Source organism: Pyxicephalus adspersus, chromosome Z, assembly GCF_032062135.1.
Source record: "Pyxicephalus adspersus chromosome Z, UCB_Pads_2.0, whole genome shotgun sequence".
Taxonomy (NCBI): domain Eukaryota; kingdom Metazoa; phylum Chordata; class Amphibia; order Anura; family Pyxicephalidae; genus Pyxicephalus; species Pyxicephalus adspersus.
In genome coordinates, this window is record NC_092871.1 from 7,147,900 (window position 1) to 7,164,593 (window position 16,694).

Consider the following 16,694-nt stretch of genomic DNA (forward strand, 5'->3'; position numbering starts at 1 on the left):
AAGCCTCAACTGATGTAATAATAAACATTGGCGGTGATGTTTAAAGTTTATTGTTGGTGACAGCGGTGTTACCTTCTCAGGGTTCCATATTGTAGTGTTTATCACATCTGCTTTACATGCAGGAATTCTTGTGTCCAAATCCCAGTGCAATCACTTCAGTGGCTTCTAACTCTTAAAAAAAGCACTAGAAAAGCCTTTTTTAAAAATTTATCTCGTTTGAGAAAATGACTATTTGATTTTGATAAGGGGTTGGATTAGTAAAATTTTAATCATGCTTAAACAGAAATCTCAAAAATGTGTCTTCTTGCTTGGTTTCAAGATTTTTGTTTCTTTCAGAATGCTAGCAGTAGCTAAACACTAGAATACTAGAAAGCTAGATCATATCTCACTTTCAGCTTCCTTACAACTCCTGTGGCTTTGTTTCTTTATGTCACTGTGGGTCTAGTGTCTTGAGTTTAGTTTATTCTCTGTTTCCTCGTGGGTTCGAATCCCAGTCAGGTAACGCTTTTTATTGATCAGAAGGAAGAGTAAGGGATCAGCTAATCCTTTATCATTTTCACTGAGTGCTATCACAGGGTTCTTTGTGCTGACACCATCAAACTGTATTTATCCTGATTCTTTGTGCTGCCACTATCAAACTGTATCCATCCTGATGTTTGCTACCTTACACAATGTTAATAGCAGCAGCACCCTATCATCCTGTAATCATTTTGCTAGAAAACTTTTTGTATAGTTCCAAGTGGCTTCCTATGGTACCACCATGGTGCTGTGAAGTTGTTCTAAAATGGTTGTGGTATAAAAGTCGAAAGCATCAAAGACCCCCACCCGTCCTTAGGGATTGGTGTTTTCCAGTTTCTGCTAAATGTCCTCCTGCAAACCAGATGCTAAAATTTCAAATTGTTCAGCTCACTATCCTCCACAGAACATGCCTTCTCTAAAAGGGGATAGGAAGATGTCGATGCTTCACTCATCCCTTCATTCTAAGGCTCAATAACTAATAAAGGCAGTCATGTTTAAAGTTGCATTTTGGTGACAGTTGCATTTTCTTGTCCGGGTTCCATTGTGTAGCAATTATCACATCTAATTTACCCACAGAATGTCCCAGACTCAGGTGGCTAATAATAAACAGGATTTATATAGCATTAATATATTATGCAGCTATGTAAATTGAATAGGGGTGCGTACATTAAAAATCAACGCACTGTCCTGCTGTTTTGATGGCAGAGACTGTTGCTATTGGGTTCAGTTCACCCTTTCTCAATGTCCAACTGTTTATGCTGCCTTCTGGATACTGTCACACAATACTATACTATCACACAATAAACCTATTTGCCTGCTGTCATTTTGCCTGCCATTTTCTGGTAAACCACAAGGTCTTTTGGAACTTTTGAATTTTTTCCTTGTTGTCACTGTTCTCCTACACTTACCCAGCTAATTTGATGGTTCTAACATGTATAGGGGCTTTGCTATTAATGTTTAAAGTCGGCTCATTGACTTTAATGGAATTCTCAAAATCTATTCGCAGAAATTTTGCGAACCCACTAGAAGTTCAAGGAAATTTTCGCGAGACTGTCAGAGGCCTTCGCTCATCCCTAATAGTGATGACATGAGTAACCTATGCCTAAGCAGTAACCCTAAAAATATACCCCATTGCTTGGTTTTGAGATATTTGTTTCCAGTTGAAATTCCAACAGTAGTTATACCATAGACAGATAGATAGATAGATAGATAGATAGATAGATGGATAGATAGATAGATAGTAGATTGCTTTTGGCTTCCTTACAACTGCTGTGTACTACCACCCTTGTATTCTCTGGTGGTCTATTGTCTTTAATTTAGTGTTCTAACCCTGCCGGCTTATGTTTGATTCCCAGTTCAGAAATCCAATTTTTTTAATCAAATGTAGGGCATCAGCTGGTCCTTTATTAATTCAAACCAAATGCCACTACTGGGTTCCTTGTGTCCTTACTATCAAACTTTATGCATTTAGGCGTTTGCTACTTTTCACAATGCTAGTGGTAGCAAGACCCTACCAACCTGATCTGATTTTCCTGGAAATCAAGAATTATCACATCACAATGTTCCTATTGGTTTACTTAGTTCCATGGTTCATTGGAAATATATACCTGAAATGTTATACCTACCTGGGTAACCCAGTCAGCTTAGTTCAAACATAATGGAGTCACAAATGCAACAACTCAAATGATATTGAAGTCTGGTAGAGGTCCTAACTGTATTGGTTTCACAGAAGAAGCTCTGAGTTTTCTCAAATGGCTGGTTGCATTACACTGGGGAACAATTTTAAACAAATTTTTAGTTACTTCAATTTTTAGCTTATTTACACTAAAATAGGTATGCTGATTCTGAAAGTGCAGATAGTTTTCTTCTATCACGTCAGTTTTTTTTTCTTACTCTTTTATTAAAGCAAATTACGGAGCCTGGATTTTGAAAGGCTAATTCATTACACTCAAGACAGTGTGGTCGGAGGTTGTGCACTGCTCTATGTAGTGAATAGGCAAAATCTATTTTTCTAGTTACACACCATTTCCTTTCTTTCAGATCATGTCAGGCTCTGCTGTTTCTCGTCGTAAGTGCCTAAACATCCCTGATTCATTTTATCATATCAGTGGCAGTTTCACCATTCCCAGTCAAAGGGCGAACATCAGCACATTTGTGGAGCAAGCCTATCTGGCATATTTCAAAGTTAAACTTGGTGATCAAGTTAAGTCTTGGGCCCCTCAAAAGGTGTGCAAACAGTGTGTTGAGGGTGTTGCACCTCAAGATTGTTTATGGATATATGTGGATATCTGTTTTTCCTTGTACTGGCCATCTGGATCAGGGGATGTCTAATCAGTGGTTATCAAAGAACCTCAACCAAGGAACAATAAACAAACAGATAATAAAACAGATGCCAGCAAACAAGATCTAATTCCCATAACAAACCGATTAACAGTAGGGCCTTCAAGGGGTAATAAATCTATCAAGCCAGAGTTAGCAGAAGATGAATGCATAACTGGACAGGTGGGTTGGGGTGATGGTCTTGCTACATAGTTACATAGTAGGTTAGGTTAAAAAAAGGCATAAGTCCATCAAATTCAACCACTAGGGAAATAAACATATCCCAGATATAAAACCCTATAAGACATAGTTGGTCCACAGGAAGGCAAAAAAAAACTGGTACAATTTACTTCAACAGGGGAAAAAAACTCCTTCCTGATTCCATGAGGCAATCGGATGTTCCCTGGGTTACCAGTCACTGTTATTTTTACTTTAAAGCCTTAATATCCAGTTATATTCTGTGCTTCTAGAAAAGCACCCAGCCTTTTCTTAAAGCAATCTATTTTAGTTGCTGAAACTGCAGTCTCTGCAGTCTATTCCACTTTTATTACAAGAAAGTACTTTGCTAGCTTTAGATGTTGCAGCTTGGCATTGCATGCTGTTAATAAGTCTATGATCTAACAGAACCCCCAGATTCTTTTTCCATTTCTGACTCCCTCAAAATGTATTCCCCCTAGACAGTATGAAGCATGCATATTTTTAGCGCCCAAGTGCATAATTTTACATTTATCTATATTAAATGTTATTTGCACTTGGCTGCCCAATCAAACAGTACATCCAGGTCTGCTTGTAGATTATAGACATCGTGTATGGACTTAATTCCATTACATAGTTTGGTGTCATCTGCAAACATAGAAATGGTGTAATGCGCCTGGGCACACAAGCCACAGCCAACCGAGGCAAAAAGTCAAAGGTTATTCACAGATGATCAGTCGGATAAGCGTGGTACAGAAGGATAAGACAAAGGCAGGTCAGGAACAATCCAAGGTCAGGGCAGGCAGCAGGCAAGAGTAGTCACAAAAAATCCAAGGTCAGGGCAGGCGGAGTTCAGGAAGAATCAGATATCAAACCGGGTTCAGGATATCAGGACAGGTTCTCCTTAAATGACCAGAGTGCCCAATGACCTTGCGCCACCAGGCACCATTTGATTGGAGGATATTTGATTGGCGCACCTCTTCCCACAGCACCCCTGGGATGTGCCCTACTTTGCACCTCCGCAGGCATGCTGAGAACAAGAACTTCGGCCATGCTACCTGCTGCAGCAGCGTCTCCCATGCCGGCTGTGATCCCCAGGGATGCCGCGGGCTCGCTAGAAAGGTAAGTTCCTTATAAATGTTTTTTTTAATTCCAAACTCTATATCATTTAGAAAGATGTTAAACAGTAAAGGTCCCAACACTGAACCCTGGGGTACACCACTAATAACCCTAGACCATTCAGAGTATGAATCATTAATTACAACTCCCTGAATGCAATCTTTAAGCCAGTTCTCTATCCATTTACGGATTGGCTTTTCTAAACCTATTGACCCTAACTTGAATATTACCCATCTGTGGGGTACAGTGTCAAATGCTTTAGCAAAGTCCAAGTACACTATATCAGCTGCTCCTCCCCTGTCTACCTGTTTAGTTACTTCCTCATAAATTTGTTTGACAACTTTGTCAACTGTCTTTTTTGAAGCCATGCTGACTATCACTTATATTATTATTTTCTAGGAGAAACTCCTCTATGTGGTTCCTTATGAAACTCTCTAGGACCATTCCAACTATGGACGTTAAACTAATGGGTCTGTAGTTACCTGATAATGACTTTGCTCCCTTTTTGAAGATAGGAACCACATTGCCCTTACGCCAATCCATCGGTGCCTTGCCAGTGACTAAAGAGTCTCCAAAAATTAGAAATAATGGCTTTGAAATAACCAAGCTCAGCTCTTTAAGAACACGTGGATGTAATCCATCAGGTCCTGGTGCTTTGCCAACCTTAATTTTTCACAGCTGTTTCTTAATCATATCATTTCTGAGCCATTGTGACTCATTTAAGACAGTGACATTGCTAATATGAATTTGGACTTGAGCTGTGCCATTTTCCTTTGTACACAGAATAAAAAAAAAAGTGTTTAGTAAATATGCCTTGTCTTTCTCCCCAGTTACCAACCCAGCGACATCCTTTAAGGGGCCTACATTATTACACAGTATTTATATAGCGCCTTCATATTATGCAGCACTGTACAAAGTCCATAGTCACTAACTGTCCCTCAAAGGATCTCACAATCTAATGTCCCTAACATAGTCATATGTCATTAATGTAGTCTAAAGTCAATTTTTTTTAAGGAGAAGCCAATTAACCACACTGCATGTTTTGGGATGTGGGAGGAAAACCCACACAGACACAAGGAGAACCTACAAACTCCATACGGATAATGTCCTGGCTGAGAATCCAACCTGGGACCTAGTGCTGCAAAGACCGGAGTGCTAACCCCTGAGCCACCATGCTGCCCATACATGCTCAGATCTGCTCAGTTTTGCACATTTTATCTCCTTTTTACATCTTTTGATATATTCTTTATAGGTTTCAAATGATGAAGGTCATCCTTCATTTTTATATTTTTAGAATGCCCTTTTCTTGTTCCTTATGGCTTTTTTAACATCAGCTGTGAGCCACATAGGTTTTAATTTTAGCCTCTTAAACATATTACTTATAGGAATATATTTTTCAGTGTGCTTTTGTGATCCACAGGAGCGTGTTGGGTTTGTTATCACCACTATCCTAGATATGCGCAAGCTTTCAGAGAAGTGGGTGCCAAAACGTTTGAACAGTGATCAGAAGAAGGAACGACTTGAAGCATTCAAAGCCATTTTGGCCCATTTTGAAGCCGCACAGGACTTTTTGGCTAGGTTAGTGACTGAGGATGAAACCTGGCGGATACCAGCAGCCAAAGAAGTTCCAAACCTAGAAATCAGCCAAAAAAATCACGGCATTCATTTTCTGGGACAAAAACAGTATTGGTGGACTACCTACCTCAGGGCTCTAGTATCAGCGGACAGTTTTATGTTAACCTCCTGGACCAGCTGAGGGAGGCAATTACCTCCTTCAAGACAAAACGCCGTGGAAAGTTGACCAAAGGTATCCTTTTTTGCAGGACAATGCACCTGTGCACATGTCCAACATTGTGTCTGCCAAATAGAACACCCTGGGTTTCCAACTGGTGCACCATCCCCCCTACTCACCTGACCTGGCCCCTTTCTGACTATTATCTGTTACAGAATTTGAAGAAACACCTGAAGGGGCAATGTTTTGAGGACATTTCTGATGTCAAAGATGCTGCTGAGAGCTGGTTTGCTGCTCATAAGACTTTTATTTGAATGGTCTAGAAAAGCTGCAAATACGCTGTATCAACTGCATCAGTCTCAGGGGGAAATATGTTGAATAAATGTGTTATTTCATAACTCTGGCTCTCTTTTTTCTGGGCAAAGCCAGGAACTTCTAAGCACCCCCTCGTATCCCAGTCTACCATTGGCTATACGCCCAGTGGTTCATTCAGATGAATTCCCAGTTCCGGTTTTCGTTACACCACCCTCTCTTGAAGAACATGATTATGGTGATGAACTAGGTGACAACAATGATGAAAAGTTTGAAAATAAAGTAAGGGATTCGTTCGTAAGGGTTATTTTCAGCATGAGTTGAGTGATTTGGCATGTGATTTGGGACTATTGAAGAAAGCTTAAAAACTCCTAGCATTAAGACTGCATTAGAAATACTTTCAAACCTGAGAAATTGCATTTCTACAGTACTTTAGAACTGACAGTGGCTTTGTGTATTGCCATAACATATCTGGTTTAATGGAGGAATTGGGAATCTAAATCTATAAGTCAACTAAATGCCAACCATTCTTCGGTAGCTCAAAGCAGAGCTTAAAGTGTCCTCCTTCACAATGGCAATATATTTGGGTCAGACCCCATTGGCCATTCAGTTTCTCTTTGTAAAGAATATGCAGACATAAAGAGAGTCATTGCGTTGTTGCAATATCACCAACACAATTGGGTCATCTGTGTTCACCTTAAAATGGTATGCTTCCTTCTTGGTCAGCAACGCTGATGCACCAAGTATCCCTGTTATCTGTGCATGTGGGACAGCAGAGCTTGTGAGAGGCATTGGGTGGAAAGGAATTGGCCTCCAAGATCTGCTCTAAAACCAGGTGATCCAAACATCCTACATGAGCCAGGTTGATAGATAGAATATTATATTCCTGCCTCTGCACATAAAAACTTGGTCTGATGAAGCAGTTAATTAAGGCTTTGCCAACTAAAGGAGACTGTTTTAAAGTACATCATTCTGGCATTTCCTAGCCTGTCATTTGAAAAAATAAAGCCCAGTGGGTTTGATGTTCCACAGATTTGGCAGCTCATCAAAGATGAACATTTTAACAGGACAATGTCAGAAGTCGAAAAGAATGCTTGGCTATCATTCAAAGCCATTTTCAAGGACTTTCTTGGAAACACACAATCAAATAATTAGACAGAAATTGTCCAGAAACTCTTGGAGAGCTACAAAATGCTTGGTTGCAATATGAGCATCAAGGTGCATTTTCTGCACAGCCATCTTTCTAACTTCCCGGAAAACCTTGGTGCAGTCAGTGATGAGCCCACCAAGATTTGAATGTCATGGGGAAGGATGGTATCAGGGTAGACTATTGTTGGAGCATCAGGCGGGACTGTCCTAACACTGAACACTCCAGGAAAAGCCATAAGCCTAGTTTTTTTACCTTACCGATTAATTAAAGAAATTTAAATTAACAGTATATTCAAGTTACTATTTCATTATTTTTTCAATGTATGTAAAATTTGTATGTTTTTGACAAAAATGGAGGGTACCCTGTATCGTAAAAACTGAATGTGATAGCAAAAAACTGGAGTCATTTCTGGATTCACCACCCAAAAATTTGTATTAAACAAGTGTAAGATCTAACTCAACATAAAATGCCTTCCCCATTGTTATGCATGAGTGATCGTTGGTGTTGAAGGCCCCCACCCCTTCTTAGGGTGTGGTGTTTTTAAATTTGTGCTAAATGTCTTCCTGCAAACCAGATGCAATAATTTCCAAATTGTTCACCTCACTGTCCACTATAGATCGTCCCTTCTCCCTACAGGGTTAGGATGATGTCATGGCTTAACTGATCCCTCCATTTTAAGACTCACTAATTAATAAAGGTGGTTATGTTTAAAGTTGAGTCTAGGTGAAAGCTGCATTTGTTTATCAAGATTCCATAGTGTAGGTTATCACACCTGGTTACATGCAGAAGATCCTGGGTCCAAATGCCAGTGGATTTACTAATGTTCTTTCAGCGCTTTAGAAAGCGTTAGAAATAACTTTTAAAAGTGGATCTCCTATCCAAATGTGACAATTTGCTTTTTTATAAAGGGATGGGTTAGTAAAATGCTAATCATGCCTAAACAAAAATCTTATTCTTTGGTTTCAAAATTTTTGTTTCCTTCCCGAATGCTAGCAGTAGCTAAACCCTAGAATGCTAGAAGGTAGCTTGCTTTTGACTTCCTCATGACTGCTGTGGGGATCAGTAACTTTATATGGTCTAGTGCAGTGTTTTTCAACCGCTGTTCCGCGGCACACTAGTGTGCCTTGAGAGATCTTCGGGTGTACCGTGGGAAATTATCCAATTTCAGTTAATTGGTCCCAAAATGATTTATTTACTGCAAAAAATTTGTCTTCATTTGTCTATACCAGCGATATATAGTGATAGGCAGAACCAAAAAAAACTCTTCCACTAGATGGCAGCAGGTAGCTAATTTACGTGTCTGACTTTTTGGTGGTGTTCCGTGGGATTTTTCTAATTGTAAAATATGTGCCGCGACTAAGAAAGGTTGGGAAACACTGGTCTAGTGTCTTGAGTTCAGTACTCTCACTGTCATCTCCTGGGTTGGATGAAGCGTAAGGCATCAGCTGATCCTTTGTTATTCCCATTGAGTGCTACTAATAGGTTCCTTGTGCTGTCACCATCAAAATGTAACCATCTAGATGTTTGCTACCTTCCACAGTGCTAATAGTAGCAGGACCCTAGATTTATTGATGCAACACGAGAAAATCAAACGCTTGGCAGTTAAAGCACAGAGATTCTAACTAAAGCAATGAAAACACATCAATCTTTATACACACAGAATGTGTATAAAGAGAATATTTAGTGTATGCTAAAGCTGTTATCTAATTGTCATTAAAGGGGAACTAAATAAAAAATAAAAAAATAAAGCTACCTTTAATCCCGCAAATCAGGGGTTTCTAGGGTCCCGCGTTGTCCCAATCATGCTTTTTTTGGTCAAGTGCGGAGGACAACTTGGGCATCGCCATCTTTTTCAGTGTTCTTTTTCGTTTATCACCTGAACTTGCAGTACTCAACCGCAAAATCGGGTGACGTAGATGGGGAAAAAAAGAGAGCCAATTTCACTGTGCATGCCTGATTTGGGCATATGCAGAAAGAGCAGCCAGAGCTTCCTGGGATGCGTAACATATAAATTTTAGGAGGCTCTGCACTCCTATTCTCTCCTGATTGCCTGGGCGATTAAGACATAAAGAGGAGATGCTGCACCCATTTTTTACACTCAAAAAAAGGCAATTTTTGCTTGTCCGCCCTTTTTTGTAAAGTGAACATTTTGAGCATGGGTCCGCTTTAAGCAGATTGTCCAATACCGTATACTTTGTAGTCGATATAAGCATAATAGTTAACAAACATCTTATGGGGCGGATAAAGCATTTTTGGCACAAAAATTACTGTCCGCCCTCTTGGATTCTTATGCAAGCTGGTTCTAACTGCAAGGGTCTTGCAGTTCTCTTATCAGCCTTCAAGGCCATCCTGGGTTCAGCTTTTAGGATCATCTCACTGACTTTTTCTGACTTTTTCTGTTTCAGGTGCCACTCTCTGCAAACAGTCAAAGCAGTAACTATTCTTCATATAAGCAGAGTATATTTTATAATAATGTACAGACACCCTATATTTGATCACATTCCCTCCTCTTGACCCTATTTGAGCGTCACACTCTATCTTTCCCTTCTATAGATACAATAGATTCAATGTGCTACATTCACCTCCTTGGCCAGAGAAGTAACCTCAATCACAACATCTATGTCATCATATATGTTCCTGTCTGACTCTTAACACATCTTGAATATATTCTAGGGGTCTTTTCTGAGACAATGGGGCTGCCTACATTTTTCTAACTGTATTACATTTGGCAGTAAAGCGCATTTTATAAACCATTTTATAAAGGAATCGCTCTTTTCCTGATATATGTGAATGGAGAAATCCGCATTCTTTGCTCTCCTTCATGCTGAGGCTGCCCGTGTGACCAGACGCTGCTGACGGATCTTACCGCGAGTCAGCATTTGAATTTCTTGGACTGCAAGCCTCCCTCTGTACTGCTTCCCACTCAGGGAGCCTCCCGATGCCAGGATTGTCACTTGATGTGCCCACTACAGCCTTGTTTGTCCCAGTGTGGAGCGGACCAGGTTCAGGACTCTAACATCCGCCCGCCTGCCTCGCAGTATCATTTTTTCTACCTGTGGTGGTAAACAAATCCCTAAATATCTTGACTAGGGATGAGGGAGAATGCCTCTAATTTCCTCGAACCTCCGATGGTTCTGCGAAATTTCACCTAACCAATTTCATGAAACTATCGGAAGATCGAGGAAATTATAACAGGAGGATTCACAGGAGATTCACAGGATTCCCTGGGAATCCTCCTGTTTGTGATCCCCGGGGCACTGGAGGTTAATTAACCTCTAGTGCCCCAGGGATCACAAACTGTTCTCAACTGTGCCTCGGCTGCATTCATTGAGTAGATTCCCAGCACTAGAGGTTAATTAATTAGTGCCCGGGGATCGCAGTGGAACTGCAGAAGAACTATCAATAGAGAAACTCCATTGAGAGTTCTTCTGCAGTTCCAATGCGATCCCTGGGGCATTAGAGGTTAATTAACCTCTAGTGCCCCGGGATTGCAGTGGATTCTCAGAGCTGCAAATATTATTGCAGCTTTGGGAATCCTGTTTGCGAACCCCAGCACCAGAGGTAAATGGGGACAAGTATTTCCATTCAAAAACTCTAGTGCTCCCTGATTGGCTGAGGAGAGCTTTCCTCAGCCAATCAGAGAGCACTAGAAGTTTTGAATGGGAAAACTCGTAACCCATTTAACCTCTGTGCTGGGGATCGCACACTGAGCTGATCAATGAATGCAGCCAGCGCTACATTTATTGATCAGCGCAGTCCGCCTTCCTTTTTTTTCCTTTTGAAAAAAAAATTACTTTTTTTGTTTTTAAATTCGAGCTTAATCAGCGAATTTACACCGGACATTTTCACTTACAATTTCGGTAAGCAAGAACGGCCGAATTTGCTGCGAGGTTGAGTTTTAAAAACTCGCTTGCTCATCCCTAATCTTGACTCATCATACATTGGTAACAGACCATTAGCATCTTCTGTGACCTTGGTTCCTTCTCTTTCCACAGGTTCCTTTTACCCTTCAGGTGCACTGTCCTATTTTAATCTGCTCATCCCATCATGGAATCTTTTCTCCTCTTCCATTTGCCTCTGTTCAAGTTTCTTTTCCATTTCTTCTTCCTCCCTCTCATAATCTGTAGTGTGCTGTGCTACTTTGATCATAGTAGTTTCCAATTGTTCTGCAGTTTTCCTGGCTGTGAGATCTGCAAGGTTTTTTTTTTTTTTCCAAAATGCTTAATTTTTTTCTCAATTTTGGATTGTCTTCCCAGCAGCTCCCCTCCATTGTTCTGCTGTTTTCCTGGCTGTGAGATCTGCAAGGCTTTTTATTTTTTCTTTCACCTTTGGTGTGAACTTTAACCTTCCATACAACTACTTCTAGAGGTTTGGTGACTGCATAAGTCTTAAACTTGTTCCTAATTTTGTATTGTCTTCCCATCAGCTCCCTTGAATCCCCTGTTCTTCTATATGGGTCTAAAATTATACACAACCCCTAGTGCACAATGGCTATCTGTAATGATGTTCACTGCCTTGCCATCTGCCATTTAGCATGGACTGGTGAGGGCTACCAATTCGGCTTCATGAGTGGACATTGAAGAAAGAAGTGATTGGGTCTTACCCACGCTTTCCAAAGTCGTCACAGCATATGCAGCCCTTGGGGTCGCATCCTTGTAAAGCCTTGATCCATCCACAAACAGAATTAAATCCGGGTGTATGAGCGGTATGTCTTGGACTGGGAATATTTGCTGCATTTCTTCCTGTATTAGTTACAGGCAATTGTGGTTACCCTTCTCTTGTAAGTCTTCTTCTCTCACTTGCTGGGTTAATGGTGGTCCATCTCTTGATAGTATTGCCTCTGGATTCCAGTAGAATTGCTTCAGTTTTGCAGATGACAAGTGTTTTGTGTTTGCCCTTGACAGAATCTCTTCAGCAGCATGTATAATATACACTGTAAATGGTTGTCCCATTCTCATCACTGCTACTATTTCCGCCAACAGAGCAGCTGCTGCCACTGCCTTAACACAAGAGGGTGATCCTTGAGTTGTTGGATCTGGTTGTACACTCTCATAAGTCACAACATGTGTTCTGATAGGCAACATTTTAAAGGCACTCCGTTTTTAGGGGCACCATTCACTAAGCAGTTCAAAAGTCTTGGTAGTTTAAATGTTCTAAATCATCACTCCTTGCACCCATGCATGTTTAGTGTCTACAACTGTAGGGCTATTTTGGTTGTTTATATCCACATTACAGTCTCTGCTAGTTTCAGCTACCTATCTATGATATGACCACACATCCTCATCCCTTCCTAGTTCCATGTCAAGCAATAGACTGCCATTTCTTAACAACTTTACTATGGCCTCTTCTTCTGCCAGTTTTGCACACACATCTAGCTTTTGGCACAAAGTTGTTCTTTTATGACGGTCATGTATATTGTAGAGTCTGGGGATATTTGCTGCATTTCTTCCTCCATTAATTACAGGCAACTGTGGTTACCCTACTCTAGAAAGTCTTCTTCTCTCACTGGGCTGGGTTAATGGTGGTACATCTCTTAATAGTAACGCCTCTGGATTCCAGTAGAATTGCTTTATATTTACTTAGTTTTGCAGATGACAAGTGTTTTGTCTTTGCCCTTGACAGGATCTCTTTGTCATTTCCTTGACAAAAAAGGGTGATCCTTGAGTTATTGGAGTCCTGGGCTGCCAGGACATCTGCCTTCGGTTGTTTCACATTCTGTTCTAAATCATGACTCCATGGTTGGTTTCAAGATTTTTGTTTCCTTTCAGAATGCCAGCAGTTGTCCTAGTATACCCTAGAATGCTAGAAGGTAACTTGCTTTTGGCTTCCTCACAACTGCTGTGTATACATTACTTTATGTCACTGGTGGTCCAGTGTCTTGAGTTCAGTTCTTTTCCTGCTGCTCCCTGGGTTCAATTCCCAGTCAGGGAAATCCTATTTATTGAGCTAAAGGAAGAATAAGGCATCAGCTGATCCTTTATCACTTCCAACCACTCCCTGTGCTGCCTCCATCCAGAAGTTTGCTATCTTCCACAATGCTAGTAGCTGCTTGGGTAACCAAGTTAGCTTAATACAAACATTTTGTAGTCTCAACTGCGACAACTCAATTTATATTTGTCCAAGGATACAACAGAAAGTGAGAAACTTTGTGAAAACACTCTGTTTTGATTATTATGGTTCAACCATGGCACTGTGAAGTTGTTCCAAAATGACTGTAGCATGAAAGTCCAAAGCACACTATGCATGAGTGGTGGGTGGTGTCAAAGACCCACACCCGTCTTTAAGGAATGGTGTTTTCCAGTTTGTGCTATATATCCTCCTGCAAAACAAGATCTCAAAATCCTAAATTGTGCACCTCTCTGTCCTCCACAGAACGTCACTACTTTTTAAGGAGTTAGGATTATGTCAGTGCATTACTGATTCCTCCCTTTTAAGACTCACTAACTGTTAAAGGCGATAATGTTTAAAGTTCAATCTTGGTGACAGCTGTCTTTGCTTGTCAAGGTTCCATACTGTAGTGGTTATCATGTCTGCTTTAACACTGAGAAGGTCCTGGGTTAGAAGCCCAGTGGAGCCATAAAGTGTCCTCTAATGCTCTAGCATTAGAAGACACTTTTAAAAGTTGAACTCTTATCTAAAAATGTCAATTTTAAAAGGAATATATTAGAAAAATATTAATCGTGCTTTATCTGTATCCTGAGAAATGGACGTTATTCCTTGGTCTGAATATGTTTGTTGCCTTTCAGAAAGCTAGATGGTAGTCTACTTTGACTTCCTGATGAATGCTCAGGTCGCCTTATGCCCTACGTGATGTCGTGGCTCAGATTCAGCTCTTAACTCCCCCGATCCCTGTTTTTTTTTTTTTGCCACTCAACAAATACCTCTTATTTGACCTGAAACGAGAGTAAGGCTTCAGGTGATCCTTTTTTATTCTCACCAAGTGCTAACACAGGTTTTCATATGCTGTCACCATCAAACTGTACCCATTAAGATGTTTGCTAAATTCAACAATGATTTTTGCATTGCTTCAAATGTCTTCCTTAATTCCACTTATCATTGAAAATATGTACCCGAGCATTTATCCTGTCCGGTTCTTTTCAAAAGAATCATCAAAGATGAGACAGTAGATTCTAATTAGGAAGAATATTGTACCAACAGAGAAAATAAAATGCTTAGCAGTTAAAGCACATAGATTCTAACTAAAACAAGGAAACATAATATTATTTATAGGCAGAATCACTCTTGTTAGGAGGGTTTAAGCGGTTATCACTAATTGTCATGTAGCAGAGTGTCCGATACCATATATTTGAAAGTTCATATAAGCATAATAGTAATGGCATGTCTAACATTTTTGACACAAAACTGAATGTCCGCTATCATGGATTCTTGTTCGAGTTGGTTCTATCCGCAAGGGTCACTAGTCAGCCTTCAAAACCAGCCTGTGTCATCCTGCTGACTGTTTCTCTTTCAGGTGCTGTTCACTGCAATTAAAAAATCAGTAACTATATTAGCAGAGTATATTTTAAAATATATATATATACAGACCTCCTATACTTAAATCTCATATGCATAGAGAATAATTCCTCTATAGGAGGGATTAATTTGTCAACTCATTGTAATTAAGCAGATTGTCCAATACTGTTTACTCAGAAGTATATATAAGCATAATAGTTTACAAACATTTACTGGCATGGATAAAGTATGTGTCTAACAGTTTTGGCACAAAAATGACTGTATACCATTTTGGATTCCTATTCAAGCTGGTTCTAACCACAAGGGTCTCTTGTCAGCCTTCAAGGCCATTTTACCATCAGCTTACAGGATCATTCAGCTGACTGTTTCTGTTTCAGGTGTTGCTCTCTGCAAACAAAGATGAAAAAGTGACAAGTTGTTTTTTAAAAAAAGGCTTGCATTAGTAAAATGTTAATCATGCACAAAAAGTAACCTACAAAATGTACCTTGTTCCTTGGTTTCAAGATTTTTGTTTTCTTCCAGAATGCTACCAGTAGCCAAACTCTACAATGCTGGAAGTGCTTTGCTCTTTGCTTGGTGGTTTAGGGTCCTGAGTTCAGTATTCTCCTCATCACCTCTTTGGTTCGATTCCCGGTCAGGGAAGTCATATTTATTGAGCTGACGGAAGAGTAAAGCATCAGCTAATCTCTTATCATTTTCTCCAAGTGCTATACAGGGTTCTTTGTGCTGCCACTATCAAACTGTATCCATCCTGATGTGTGCTACCTTCCACAATGCTAGTAGCAACATGACCCTATTATCCTAATATCATTTTGCAAGAAATCAACATGTTTCGCACGTTCCAAGGGGCTTCATCAGTTCCACTGATTGTTGAAAATATATACCCGAGTTTTTTACCCATTTGGGTAACCCAGCTAGCTTAATCTAAACATCATGGTGTCACAAATGAATAATCTCAGATAGTATTTTTGAAGGATACAACTGAAAGCCGGAAACCCTGTTTTCTTTCTTATGAATCATCTACCATGTTGCTGGGAAGCCTGCTAGAGGTCTTAACTGTATTGGTTACACTGCAGAAACTCTGAGTAGTTCTCAAATGGCTGGTGTGAAGATTTCGAAAGTGCTATATACATAAGTTAAGGGTGGTGTCCAAGGCCCCCACCCCTGCATAGGGAAAGGTGTTTTCCAGTTTGCGCTAGATTTCCCCTGCAAACCAGATGCCAAAATTCCAAATATTGCACCTTACTGTCCTCCACAGAATGTCCCTTCTCCTAAAGGGGTTAAGAAGATGATGGCACTTCACTGATCCCTCCTTTCTAATACTCACATTTAAAGGTCAAATTTAAAGTTGAGTCTTAATGACAGCTGTACATCCTTGTCTGGGTTCCATAGTGTAGTGGTTATCACATCTGCTTTATACACAGTAGGTCCTGGGTCCGAATCCCAGTGGAACCACTAAAGTGCTTTCTAACCCTTGAGAAAGTGGTAGAAATCACTTTTAAAAGTGAATCTCGAATACAAATGTGACAATTTACTTTTTAAAATGGGATCGATTTGTAAAATGTTGATCATGTCTAATCAGTAACCCTAAAAATCTAATAATTGTGCACCTCACTATCCTACACAGACTATTCCTTCTCCCTTAGGGGTTTAAAATGATGTTGGTTCTACAATGATTCCTCTTAACCACTAAAGTGCTTTCCAGTGCTTGATAAAGCGGTAGGAATTTCTTTTAAAGGTTGACCTTCTATCAAAAAGTGACAATTTGGGATTACAGTTGAAATTTTTTCTTTTTTTCTGTGAGATCATCAGGGCTGTTTCATTTTTCTTTTTGAGATACACCTTTGGTGTAAGCTTTAACCTTCAGTACAGCTA

General features: G+C 40.1%; 1 non-coding gene across 1 annotated transcript; it reads left to right on the forward strand.

Moving 5' to 3' along the window:
* The first annotated feature begins 16,201 nt into the window (after window positions 1-16,201).
* Window positions 16,202-16,274, forward strand: TRNAI-UAU (transfer RNA isoleucine (anticodon UAU)). The gene has a single exon. It is a non-coding gene; the product is annotated as a tRNA-Ile (tRNA).
* Window positions 16,275-16,694: the final 420 nt, after the last annotated feature.